The sequence below is a fragment of the Anguilla rostrata genome, chromosome 4 (assembly GCF_018555375.3).
Source record: "Anguilla rostrata isolate EN2019 chromosome 4, ASM1855537v3, whole genome shotgun sequence".
NCBI lineage: Eukaryota > Metazoa > Chordata > Actinopteri > Anguilliformes > Anguillidae > Anguilla > Anguilla rostrata.
Genome location: NC_057936.1, coordinates 19,729,586 through 19,741,925, shown reverse-complemented (window position 1 = coordinate 19,741,925; position 12,340 = coordinate 19,729,586).

Below are 12,340 nucleotides of genomic sequence, written 5' to 3'. Positions count from 1 at the left end.
TTAACAAATGAGGTGAAACAGGCATTTATAATAATACAGGCATTTCATACTATTAGATAAGAGCCCCATCATGTAAAGGCATACTATGCAAGATTTTAAGCCTTGCTGTGGTCCTGTGTTTACAATCAAAAAAAGCTTCCTCTTCCATCTTCAACCCCACCCAGTTTTATATTCTATTTGTTTTTATGCTGTTTTTATTTTTCTATCTCCATTTTATAGATAGCTGTCACCATTGAGGAAAAGCAATTCCAAGGTTTTTGAACAAGCCCTGTTGTCTTATCAGTTCGCTGTGCTTGTTCACCTCCGCCATTGCAGTAGCAACCTAGCTACAAATGCTTCACTGAAACCTGATTCAGCAAAAACTGAAACCTGACTCCACAGGCACTGTAGCTACACTCACCCCTCCCCACACAGAAAAGAGCGTTACACCCAGAAACGTCCCGAACACATTTTAGAAGAAATAAAGGCAGAGGAGCAAGGATTTGGCAAATGTGCGCATAGACAGACTGCCAGTCCATCATAGATATGATTGAGCATGGTTATTTTGTATTTTCAAGGAAAAAATCCTGCATAGTATGTTTTAAATAATTGCGCCAAAGAGGAGTGCAGCGCACTTGTGCAGACATCGTCTATAGCGATTGTGCACTCGGTGGATGACGTATATTTATGAGTGTCGCTATTTGCCCCCACGTGCACCTGAGAAATATTTAGAGGATCCTTAGGTTGTAAGGTTACTGTTGGATTCAATGCCACTAAAGACAATAGGGAATTCCAAGCTCCTAAATGAATATCCTGCAGTTTAATTTGATTTAAACATTAGACTGCTGTTAGAACAGCATTAGGAAGAGGTAGCTACCTACAGAACAAAATCTCTCCCATTCCTCTTGGCCAAGTGGTGTTGGAGGGAAAGGGTGTGCGTGTGGGCCGGCCCACATTCTTTTAAAGCAGGCACTCAGATTCCTGGCCCCTCCCCGCAGATCGGCACGCCCCTCCCCTGCTTTCGCGCGTCGGCCCTTCCTCCATTGTCCGCTGGAAAAAAGATCCAAACCCTGGGCCTTGCGGAGAGACACCGCCACCGATTTTCAACTGGAGCTCAGACACCGAAAAGGAAAAAAAAAATCAATAAAGCATTGCAGCGGCCTGACCCACATAGAGGGCGCGAGCGCCATTATTTCATTATGTTGAGTTTGTGGGCCGCACAGCACCCAGGGAGGCGGTGGTGTGAGTTCACACAAGTGAGCCCTGCCGCCTGACTTCACTGTCACTGATTACAAGTGACGCAGAGTTAATAAAAGAGCAAAGCTGACTGTCAGGCCTGATTAGGCTGTGCGAAAGACGAGACAAAGGAGAGAGCCTCTGCTATTATTCATGGTCATTAACCGGGCCGGGTTCAGGATCCCCGGGACCTTACCTGAGCAGCCGAGCTCGAGATTTGAGAACCTTTTAAGGGCTCGTCCGGGACTCTTCTGTTCGTTCTCTTCTCAGTGTCTGCGAGTGTGTTTTTATGTGTTCGGTTGATCAAAACAAAACGTATTCGGTCCACGATCAGGTTCTAGATATCCTTTCAAGTTGTTTATAGGGCAATGACTGGAGTTCAGCAGCCCACAATGCTCATTTTACTGTCTGTCAGGATTCCTAATATTGGCTTCCTGAGGTCATTATTCCCTCAGTTTACAGTGCAGTCTCTGCTGGGTCACAAGACAGTGCTCTTCCACCAACAGTAATCTGGTGGAGACTTATGTTTAATCACCAGATGCAGCTACTCTATATAGGTCTGTGCACCTACAATACGGTGTAGGAGTTATACACGATTTCTGCTGGGAGACTCAGTTGAGTCCAAAGTTTTTATAATTTTTTCTAATGAACTATATCACCTAAACTGGTTTCAGTTTAAGCCTAAATGTACTATTTGACTGAAAGGAACATTCAGTAGTTTGACAAAGGGCCTGAAAACTGCATTCATAGTGGTTACTGGGTGACTGCTTCCTCTCAGTGAAATAAGGAAGCATCACCATGCCTGAGCGTAAGCACTTCCGCCCTGGGTAGAACGTGCAGGCTTTGCCTGGTGGGCTGTGCTTTGCTGCTGGTCCCCGACACCAGTCTACCCCCAGGAGAGGGCCTAGATCCAATCAAAGCCAGCCTCCTCCTGCTAATTATACACCTGGCACTGATGGCTCTCCTTCCATGGCTGAACCCTAGAGGGAATTCTCCATCAACTCAGGGTTTGTAATTTTCCCAGAGCGGGCAAGGTTGGGATTTTGATTCATCTCATGCCAGAACGCACCTTAACACTGACACACTAATCTGTGTCACCCCTGTTAGAGAGCTGATGGGTGCACCTCCCTTTCACTTCCTGCATCCTCCTCCTCCTCCTCCTCCTCCTCCTCCTCACCACATCACCTCACCCACAGGAAAAGGACCTCGCACCACCGATGGAGCTTCTGCCACCAGTCAATAACATTGTCTGTCACCAGAAACAAAGAAAACGAAAGTTCTGAAATGAGAACGTAACAAAAGGGGAAAGGGAGGGGGGGGCGAGGGAGCGTTGCTTTTTGATCAATACAGAACTCAGAAGGTGCAAGAAACAAGGGCAGAATATGCCTGTAAAAAAAACCAATCAATAAAACAGAGGGCTATCCGCCGTAATTTAGTTGGGGGAATTTCAGTTTCTGTTTAGGTTGCTCTCGCTGGCCCTTTTCTGTTCCCATAAACCCTATGAACACTATGGACCAGCTTTCAGTTTCATGGCTTCCATTAACTTCCTTATGGTGAAGGCAGTGACCTGATGTGGTTCGTTAAAAGAGTAGAATTTATTTGATGAAATGACTTATAGAAATCAGCTGTATTTACTAAAACGCATAATGTGAAGCATGTGAGTACGTATTACGGGTGTGTAGTAATTAGAAAAACATGTCACTTGTGTGCCAGTGGGACAGTTGCTAAGGCCCTCTCTTGGCTCAGGAAATCATGGTTTTAATTTCACTGGATTCATAAAAAAACGTCCACATTTTTTATTTGTTATTTTCCAGTGGAATTATAGCCAGAAGGAAACGTGGAATTCAGAACAAATAAACCTTAGGCATCCAGAGAGGCAAACAGCTAACTAACACTGACCAGTTATGGAACGAATCTGATGTTTCTGATGCATTACGAACCGGTCTGGCCCAATGAATGTGTTGTGATTGCGTGGAGGGAATGTGCCATTGCACAAGGTCCAGTCACTAAAAATGACTTCCACCCAATCAGAGTACTGGGTTGAGAGGGCACGGCTTCAGCCTGGATGAGACTGATTGCAAATGAGTCTATGAAGTTTGAACAAGTATATTATGTGTGTGTTGGCATATTTCAGTGAGTGTGCTTGTGTCTGTGTGCATTTCTCTACCATTAGGGTGTGTGTGTCATTATTCCTATGCGTGTTAGTTCACAGAACTGAAATCAGTGTATAGGGATGTGATGTTTCACTTTATTTTTGTTGAAGGGAAGCAGTTTATTTACTTTCATCTTTCAAACAATACATTTTTTTAATGCAAACGCCAGTACTAAGACTATTATCTCTCTCTCTCTCTCTCTCTCTCTCTCTCTCTCTCTCTTCCTCTCTAACTTTCAGTCATGCACACACACACGCACAAAGGATGACTCACCTGCGAGTTTCCATTTGCTGCGCAGGTAGATCTCCTGACAAGCAGGTGGGGATTAGTAAAACTCATTTATGCCTCTCAGCAATGTTGAGCTTCTTGGATCCTTGACAAGAAGGTTGGCTGCAATTTTTTTCCCCTTAAGATTTTGCATACCTATGATATTATTTCCAAATAAATCAAATGGGGGGTGTCATCAGCTCATGCAGCGTTTTGCAAGTTAAATAAAGCTCCTGGCATCTCGGACATGAAAAAAGACATACTTAGTGAGACATTCACAGAAAACTGCTCCTTTTTATCTGAGATGGCCTAAGGAAGAAAAGTGAGCTTTGTGGAGGGAAAAAAAAATCATAGATGACAGTATGGAATACAAAGAGAAGGAGACAGAGAGGCCAGCTGGCAGCTGGAGGTTGAAAAGTGAAGGAAATATTAAAATAACTAAAGAGTAATTGCAGTAATTATATAATATGGTGAAATTGCAACATGACAGTATCAAAGCAAAAACCCAATAGCTTGTGAATTGCTATGTTGGTTTGCGGCCAGAAGCATGCATGATGTATATTCAGTCACCATTTATAATGCATTTTATTTTCAAGATATTTCATTATACATTCTTTCTTATAGTACTTAACAGTGAATCGTGTTCAGATTACTAGGGATTGAGTGGAGAGAGGTGCACAGTAAGCATCTTCTTCAGAGGGTTTACGGGGAAAATGTTCAAGCGTGTACAATCTTGCAGTGAACACAAACTTACAACTCCCGCAGCTCACAGAATGAAAGTATCGACTTGATGGGAGGATTTGTTCTGAATAAACTTATCCCAAAACATTGCAGCAATTTGCACAGAATCCCATTTTTCAAATATGTGAAACCTCAACAAAAAAGCCGCTGTTATTTTAAATCTTTAGCTCAAACTTTTTTATGGAATGCTGCACGCAGCTTGTCAACTTGGCACGCATTTAGTGATCAGAGCTAATTCACTATTTATTAATGGTTCTCGGTACAAAGCAAACAGAGTCTTGAGGTGGTGATGTCAATTAATTATTCATTTATAATTCAAATCTTGAAGTAGGCAGAGCTACCTGACCAAGCATGTTCTCTTGGGTAGGCACTTGAAAAAAAGCTCCTTTAAGGAAAGCTGTTTGTTAATTGGTTTGAACCCTGGTCAGGCCTGCGTCTGCATGCAGTACCCTAAAGGTGGGTTGGAAATGAGGGTGTCCTGGGAACGCTGGAGGTAATTAATGCAAGCAGGCAACCTTAGCGGCCAGACAGGAGGTTATAAAAGGGGGGTCAGGAGTCGCTGTGCATGTGTGTTCTCAGCTCAGAAAGGGCCCACAGACCTATGCCAGTTGCCTTGCACACGCAAACACACACACACACACTCAAAGACCCACACACACACACACACACACACACACACAAAGCACACTGACATACATCCACACTCCTACACAGACACGTTTTGTCTGTCATACATGTGCACATGTACACTCACTGACAAACTTTTGCTTGGCTTCACAACGTCCACAAAAACACATCCACACAAAAACGCACAAAAATGATTGTGCAGCAGTTTCTCCAACATGCTCTGTGTTATACACCGAAGCGTGCAAGAACACCCGCATGCATGCATACACAATTATGCAAAAAATGTGCAAATATGCACACGCACACACCCACAACCACACACAAACACAATAGAGCGCATACACACATCATGCCCCCCCCCTACTGTGACAATGGAGGACTGGCTACAGCTAGAATCTGCTGCCAGGAACCAGGGGTGTCCCACAAGCCCTCTGGCTGGGCGACTGGGCTGATCAGTAGATAAAACTTCCTAGTCAGCAGCGAGAGCGGCGGGCTCGGCAAGCCCCGGCAGCGAGCGGCGGATTCACTGAGTGCCTCTCCACCTGCCTCTGACACGCCACATCCCCCCTTTCCCCCTCCAGGGCTCCCGAAAAGGTGCCGTCCCTTCTGGGGAGGGGACACGCCGGCTGCCTGACCCCCGGGCCCCTCCATTTCTGGGCCCGCTCCAAGGGAAATGAAAAGGTGTGCTACACTGCACATGGTGTTCACCGGATTATACACACAACAGCAACCTGCTTGCAGACTCCACCAAAGCTATTCCCTCCTAGGCACAAAGAGGCAGCAAACCCTCCCTCCCTCCCTCCCTCTCTTCCTTTGCTGTGGGAGGCCCAGACCATGTCCACCTTGAGGCTGAATGGCAGAAGACAGAATGAAAATTACTCATTCATTTTATAAGCAGGCTGAGCTCAGTTTCGAGGCTCGCTGGATGCGAACGGTGAGCGAACCGGGAGGTAACTAAGCATGCACACCGCGTTTACAGACGTTAGCGATGCGGCCGTTGCCCACCGCCCCCCCCCCCCCCTCCCCCCCGACCCCACCCACCTTCTCCGAGAGCGTAGGGGTCCGGTCTGCTCAGGCTGCGGCCCCGGCACGTTTATCGCCGTGCGGATCTGCCTCGGCATGTTTATCTCCACGCAGATCTGTTTGAATTAGCGTAGCTGGGAGCAAGCGCTAGACAAAGAGCCAGCCGCGCTCCCAACCCTGGTTTCCTTACTGCCGGCCAATACCTGGAGGTGAAGAAATATTTCCCAAACCCGTCACGCATAACTGACAACTGCCATTTACCGTTAGTTACTCTCGGCGTAATTGATGTCGGCGCGGCAGGGCTTAGGACGCTCGACGGGCGAGCCCAAATCCGCTAGCCGTGGTTCAGACCGTGTCTCGGGGCGAGCAATTAGCCAGTCACCTTCCCGTGCTCCTAAGCAGACGTGTTCGGTCTCCGGTTTCCGCGATAAGCATTCGCCATCCGCCGCTGAACTCTGAGGCAGCGCCACTCTCAGTCGCCCAATTTCCTCTCCCTCCGTGCAGGAAGGAAACCGGCGCGCCGATATCTATTTTATTTTCCTCCGTGTTCCGGCCTAAATAACTAGGTCGATGTAGCCCATCTGACCATCAACAAGAGGATATGCGCAGAATTTTCTAATTATTATATGTGTTCCTGTAAGTGGAACAGTTGGGTTTCCTTTCCTTCACGGTGTGCCTACCCTTGTAAATTATTCGCGATGAATGACACACTGTGCGCTCAATGACAAGATATTGTCCAGGGATTGGTGAATCCAGCCTCGCAAACAAATAAAGCACAGCTATTTTTGTTTCTACAAGATCAGTTATTTAGGGCAAGGTGTGTGCAGGTTTTGCAGCAGGCCAATAGGGAGGAGTGTTTTGTTTTGTCCCCTTTTTTTCGAGTTAAAGGGCAAGCTTTTTTTTTTTTGCTTTTTGCACACATGGGACTCAGTTCTGCTGTGTAGTCCTCTAATGAACAATGCCAGTGGTTCAGCACCATAATTGAAGAACATTACAACAAAAGTGTTTGATTATCAGTTCCACTTCCTCCATTTCAGCTCAGCAACCCTGCTGTTCTGCGGCAATTTCAGATGCTACACTGTGTGTGTGTGTGTGTGTATGTGTGTGTTCATGTATGTGTGCGGGTATGGTGCATATGCACATGGTATATATGTGTGTGTGTGAGTGTGTGTATGATGTGTGTGTATGTGTGTGTGTGCTCGTGTGTGTGTGTATGTGCATGTATGGTGTATTTGCGTGCGTGCATATGGTGTATGTGTCGGTGCATGTGTGTGTCTGTGTGTTCATGTGAATGAGGGAGAGAAAGAGAGAGATTTAGGAATGATCCCAGATTTGAGGGACAGAAGTAACAGCAGGAGACCCCGTCAGTGTCGATGCAGAGGGTTCCCCTTTAAGAGCCAGTGATTGAATGTTTAGAACTGTGAATGAAGTCTGACCGTTCTGATTGGGCAGGATGATGGAGCACCAGCCGTGTACACAAATGATGAATTGGACCTGAACAGTGTGACTGAGCACATACGCACATGGTACAAGGTGTAGGTGCATGCTATGAGTCTGTGTGTTTGTTCATGTGCGTTTACAATGTGTACACTGTGCTTATGTGCACTGTGTGGGTGTGCATAGCTATATTTATGTGAATTAACATAGCATGTAGGAGTAAATGGCATAAATATGTCTTGCCTATGTGTGGTTTCCTGCAAAATACATATGTGCCTTTTTGTGTGTGCATTCATGTAATACATAGGTGTGTATGTGAAGTTGTCTAATATGAAGTGTGCATGCTGTGTTTCTGTAAATGTGTGTTGGTGTGTTCTCTCTTTGTTATTTGGTTGCCTTTTCTCTGTTCTCTGCCCTGCTCTGGTTGGTCACAGGGGAAACATCTCTGTCCACCTATCAGAGCTGCCGCTGCCTCACACACACTCTCAGGTGAGGGGAGAGCAGATGTGTATGCAGATGTGTCTCCAGCTGTTTGGATTCAATCCTGTCCATTTCCACAGGGCATTTGCTCACCTCTGAATTAAAGCAAAGGGCCATCGCTGCTCTAGACTTCAGCTCAGTGGAGGCCATATGGGATGGAAGGTTTTAATCGCTGTGTGGCTTTTGCATATGGATGCTGTTTATTGTTTTTTTTATGCCTTTCCACTTTTTATCCCTACACAGTAAAATGACCTGCATTATTTCAACTCTAACAGTACATATGAGTTCATTTGGGACCACATGTACTCTCTTAGAGTAGATTTAACACTGAACGTTTTACGGTGTAGTTTTGAATGTCCAAACGTGTGTACTATTCATTCAAGAGAGAGAGCAGACACGCACGTTCTCTTCTTGGAAGCCTGCAGTGCCAATCAGTGCTTTGCATCACAGTGCATTTTGCAAGTCGGATTAACACGGACATGTCCCGAGCGGTTCATCAAGCCGAGTTGCATGTATCTGACCAACCAGCTGGGGTTGCTGCCCGTCGTGTGACGAGGCCCCGTCATCCCAGCCGAATGAAACCCTCCCGTCACCGTGACGACGGCAGGGACTGTCGTCGCCCTGCGGGGCCGCCGTCCGCAGCTGGCGATGGCGCACTCTCGTTTTTTTACCAGACCACGCGCTCCATACGTGCGCCGCAACAATGTGAGCCTCCCAGCAGCCCCGCCTGTGGACATTATTAATGTTGGCAGCATCGCTCAGGACAGTGTCGTAGAGTCATAAACCCCAATTCCAGCTCTGGAATAGCTGCAGGCGCTGCTTATAGGCAAATGCTAACTTTAGCCTGGAAACCAGTATCCCGTCTCAGGTGTCCCATCAATACACATCCAAAAACACGGCGTGGGTTTTTATTTTTATTTTTCCCCTTTTGTCACTGTCCGTCACGAGCGAACTGCGGCGACGCTCTCTCGATGCCTAGCGGCGGCTCTCGTTTGGAGTCGGATCACGGAGCTGGGGCCCACGGATAACTTCAGTCAGCGCGGGCATCTGAGGAATCTTCCCACACTGTCTCCCCCGGCCACGCCTGACTGATCCTGCTGCCTGCTGCCGCTGCTGTTTCTGCGCTGCCCCCAACAACAGTCCCCCCCCCCCCCCAGCCCGACTGAACCGCACCCCCCCCCCCCCAACCTCAGCCCGACTGCACCGCAGCCCCCCCAGCCCGCCCAGCCCGAGTGCACTGTACCACCCCCCCCCCCCCCCCCTCAGCCTGACTGCATCACCCCCCCTTTCCTCCTCCCTCCTTCGGTTAGCTGAAATCTCACTTCAGTCCTGTGCTAGGCAGTGCACCGCCGGCGTGGTTTAACATCTGCGGGTTGTGTGAAAAGGATGTTTGGTGTGAAATAAGTCGACCCCACCTGTGAGGGCTGTCACGAGCCGCTCTGGTCTTAATCTGCGCCGACCGCCGCGAACACTTCCAGGGAGACGTCGTAGATTTCAGCCAGTCACGTGTTCACGCCAGATCTGTCCCACTTGTGGTGTCCCCCCTACAATAGATAATAAACAGAAAATGGGAGGATTTGATTAAAGACAGGGGAGCCGGTGCTTGGAGTAGCACCATTACAAACAACATAAACACTCTGAAGTAGACAGCATAATTCTTTTAACTTGTTCTGCAGAGGATGTACCTTCAACTTAAAGAAAAACAACATCAAAAAAGCACAATGTCCTGGAATAATCAAATTCTATCACACAAGTCCCTAAATCTTTGTCAAGGGAATGCAATTGTTGTAATACGTTTATTGAAACTTGGGCAAGGTTTAATTTAATCCCACTCGCACTAACCACAGTGGGGAGATGAGAAAAACACCCAATCTTTCATCTCACAATCATCCCCAGAAATTAGATTTGTTCTGTGTGTGTGTGCGATTGTGTGTGAGCGTGTGCAGTTGTGTATGTGCATGCATTTAGGTTTATCTGTTTTTGCATGAGCACTTGCGCACGTGTTGTGCGTGTGTACGTGTGCGGTGTTTATTGTGCGTGCGTTCGCGGTTGTTGCGAGCGTCCGGTTGCGTTTGTGTGGCAGGGTCACGCGGACCGTGGGCCACCGAGCGCCGGGCTGCCTCTCGGGCTGGCGAGCTCCCTTATTTATGACCGCGCTTGAGCTGCTGACAGCCCGCGAGTCTGGCCTTCGCCGCGGCGGCGCGGGCCGCGTGAAGATTGAAGAGAGGTGTGGGCCGCGCACTTGCCCCGTCCCCTCAGATCTTATTGGGGTGCCGAGCGCTTCGTGCGGAGTTAATAGAAAAGGGAAGCAGGATAAATTCAGCGGTGTGAACCCGGCTCGGAACCCCTTCCGCTCGCGGCGCGCTGCGCTGTTTCATTCCAGTGTGCCTGTCAACGGGCCGGCTGGCACGTGCACGTAGCACAGGGCTATCAGACCAGCAAACTCCCACTGATGACGCAGCCAAAGAGGACGCAGTCAAAGCGAGCACAGTTTTTAGTGCACACGGTCTAGGAGAACACAGCTGAAAAGGAAGTTGGCAAAAAACATTTTCACCCATCCTCCTACTTACTGCTCAATTTCTTCTGCCACAGCCACTGCACCCCATCTCAGGGGATATGTCAGTGCAGGAGGGCCGCCTCTGTCAGGCCCCAGCAATCAGTGTCAGTCTGTAGACCCACTACATCCCTGTCAAGGCGCTGTCCACCGCTTCTCCTGCTTATGGCAGAATCCCGGCTTCGGTTATTGGCATCTGAGACAAGCTGTCAGTCAGCTGGTCTCTCGTGAGCACCGGCGTCACGTTGGGAGGAGAGCGCTGTTGTGCTGTGAGAGTGCAGCAGGACAGCTGAGTGTGTGTGTGTGTGTGTGTGTAAGCGTGCGTGTGTGTGCACGCATGTATGTGTGTGTGAGTGTTTGTATGTGCATGTTTGTGTGTGTGTGTGTGTGCGCACGCATGTGCATAGCTGTGTGCGGAAATGTATGTGTGGGCGTGTGCATGTGTAAGTGTGTCTGCGTGTGTGTGTTCTTCAAAAACAAAACAAAGCATACCTTTGAAATGACCCCAATCAGGAAGTGATCCCCTTCACCTCTCTGGAGACATATCTCTAGCTTTGCCCAGCCAACTAGCACCACCACAGAAAGCATATTACAGAGACGGCCCATACTGTAATCTTCCTTGACCCCAGAGGATTATTCAGTGAAAAAAAAAATCACATTTGCCTTCAGCATTCTTACAGAAAACTTTTCTTTGACGGGTAAGAAAGTTCACTGGCGGCCATTTCCCGCAGAAGGGTAGGACATGACTCAACAGGGCTTTGACAGGTGAGAAGCATCAGCGTTTAAGCAGTCTCTGTCATCAAGTTTATGTCAGCTTTTGATTTTATTTCTCCCGAGAAGCTGCTGCTCCTGAAAGCTAGAAATGCTAACTCTTTATCCATGGGGATTTCACCCAACACCATTACAGACGTCAGTAACCAATAATATGCAACTTTATTAATCCCGCAAACATATCCTGTTATCATTGATTGTCATGGTAGATTTCCTTAGTTGATGATGACTAATGAGGTCTAATTGCAGTAGTTGAATGGCTAGTTGATAAGAAACTGGGGTTGCTACTGGCAGGCTGACAGGGTGCTGAGGTCATTGCAGCTCAACAGTTAGCGCCGTCCTTGGTTTGCTCAATCTGCCCTTTGGTTGCACGCATGAGCGAGATGAATGGCAGATATGTAAATACGGGAAGTATGCGAGCAGGAAATGCATCGCAGGACACTTTCCCATACCGAACATATTGGCGTTTTTTTTCACAGTTTGATGTTGTTGCCTCTTTGTTTTGGCAGCGAGGAGGCGAGGGGAGGGGGCGGGGTTAGAGGGGGTAGCAGGGGGGAAGAAGGCTACCAGTAGGTGTTTGTAACTGCCCTATACCACAGGCCCCTCTGGCTGAACCAGCTGGAGCTCTCCAAATTAGTCAAGTGCTTGATTATCCTCCCATCGTCCCCTCTGCAACCCCCCACCCCTCCGCCCCTCCTTTTGCTTTCTCCCTCCTATATATTTAGCTGCAGGTAAAACAGTAAGCTGGCCTTCTGTTACATTGTCTGTGAAGCTTTTGTCCTTTTTTTTCCCCCCTTAATTGTATTGGGCCTACTGCATAGTGCCGTTGCGTTACGTGTGGGGAGGGCCTGGCTTTTCATCTGTTGCCTGTAGTGTGAAGCAGACCCTCCCCCCCCTCCCCCCCCACTGCAGTTGTTAGCCGCCGTGTAGTTGACGGTAGCGTAGAACAGGCTTCCCCCCAACCGCCCCTGCCCCCCCCCACACCCAGCCCCCCCTCCCTGCCTCCTCTGTGCCGCGAGTCCCGAGGAGGTCTGGGATTTCTCTGCATTCTGGGCCTGAGGGAGGACCGGTA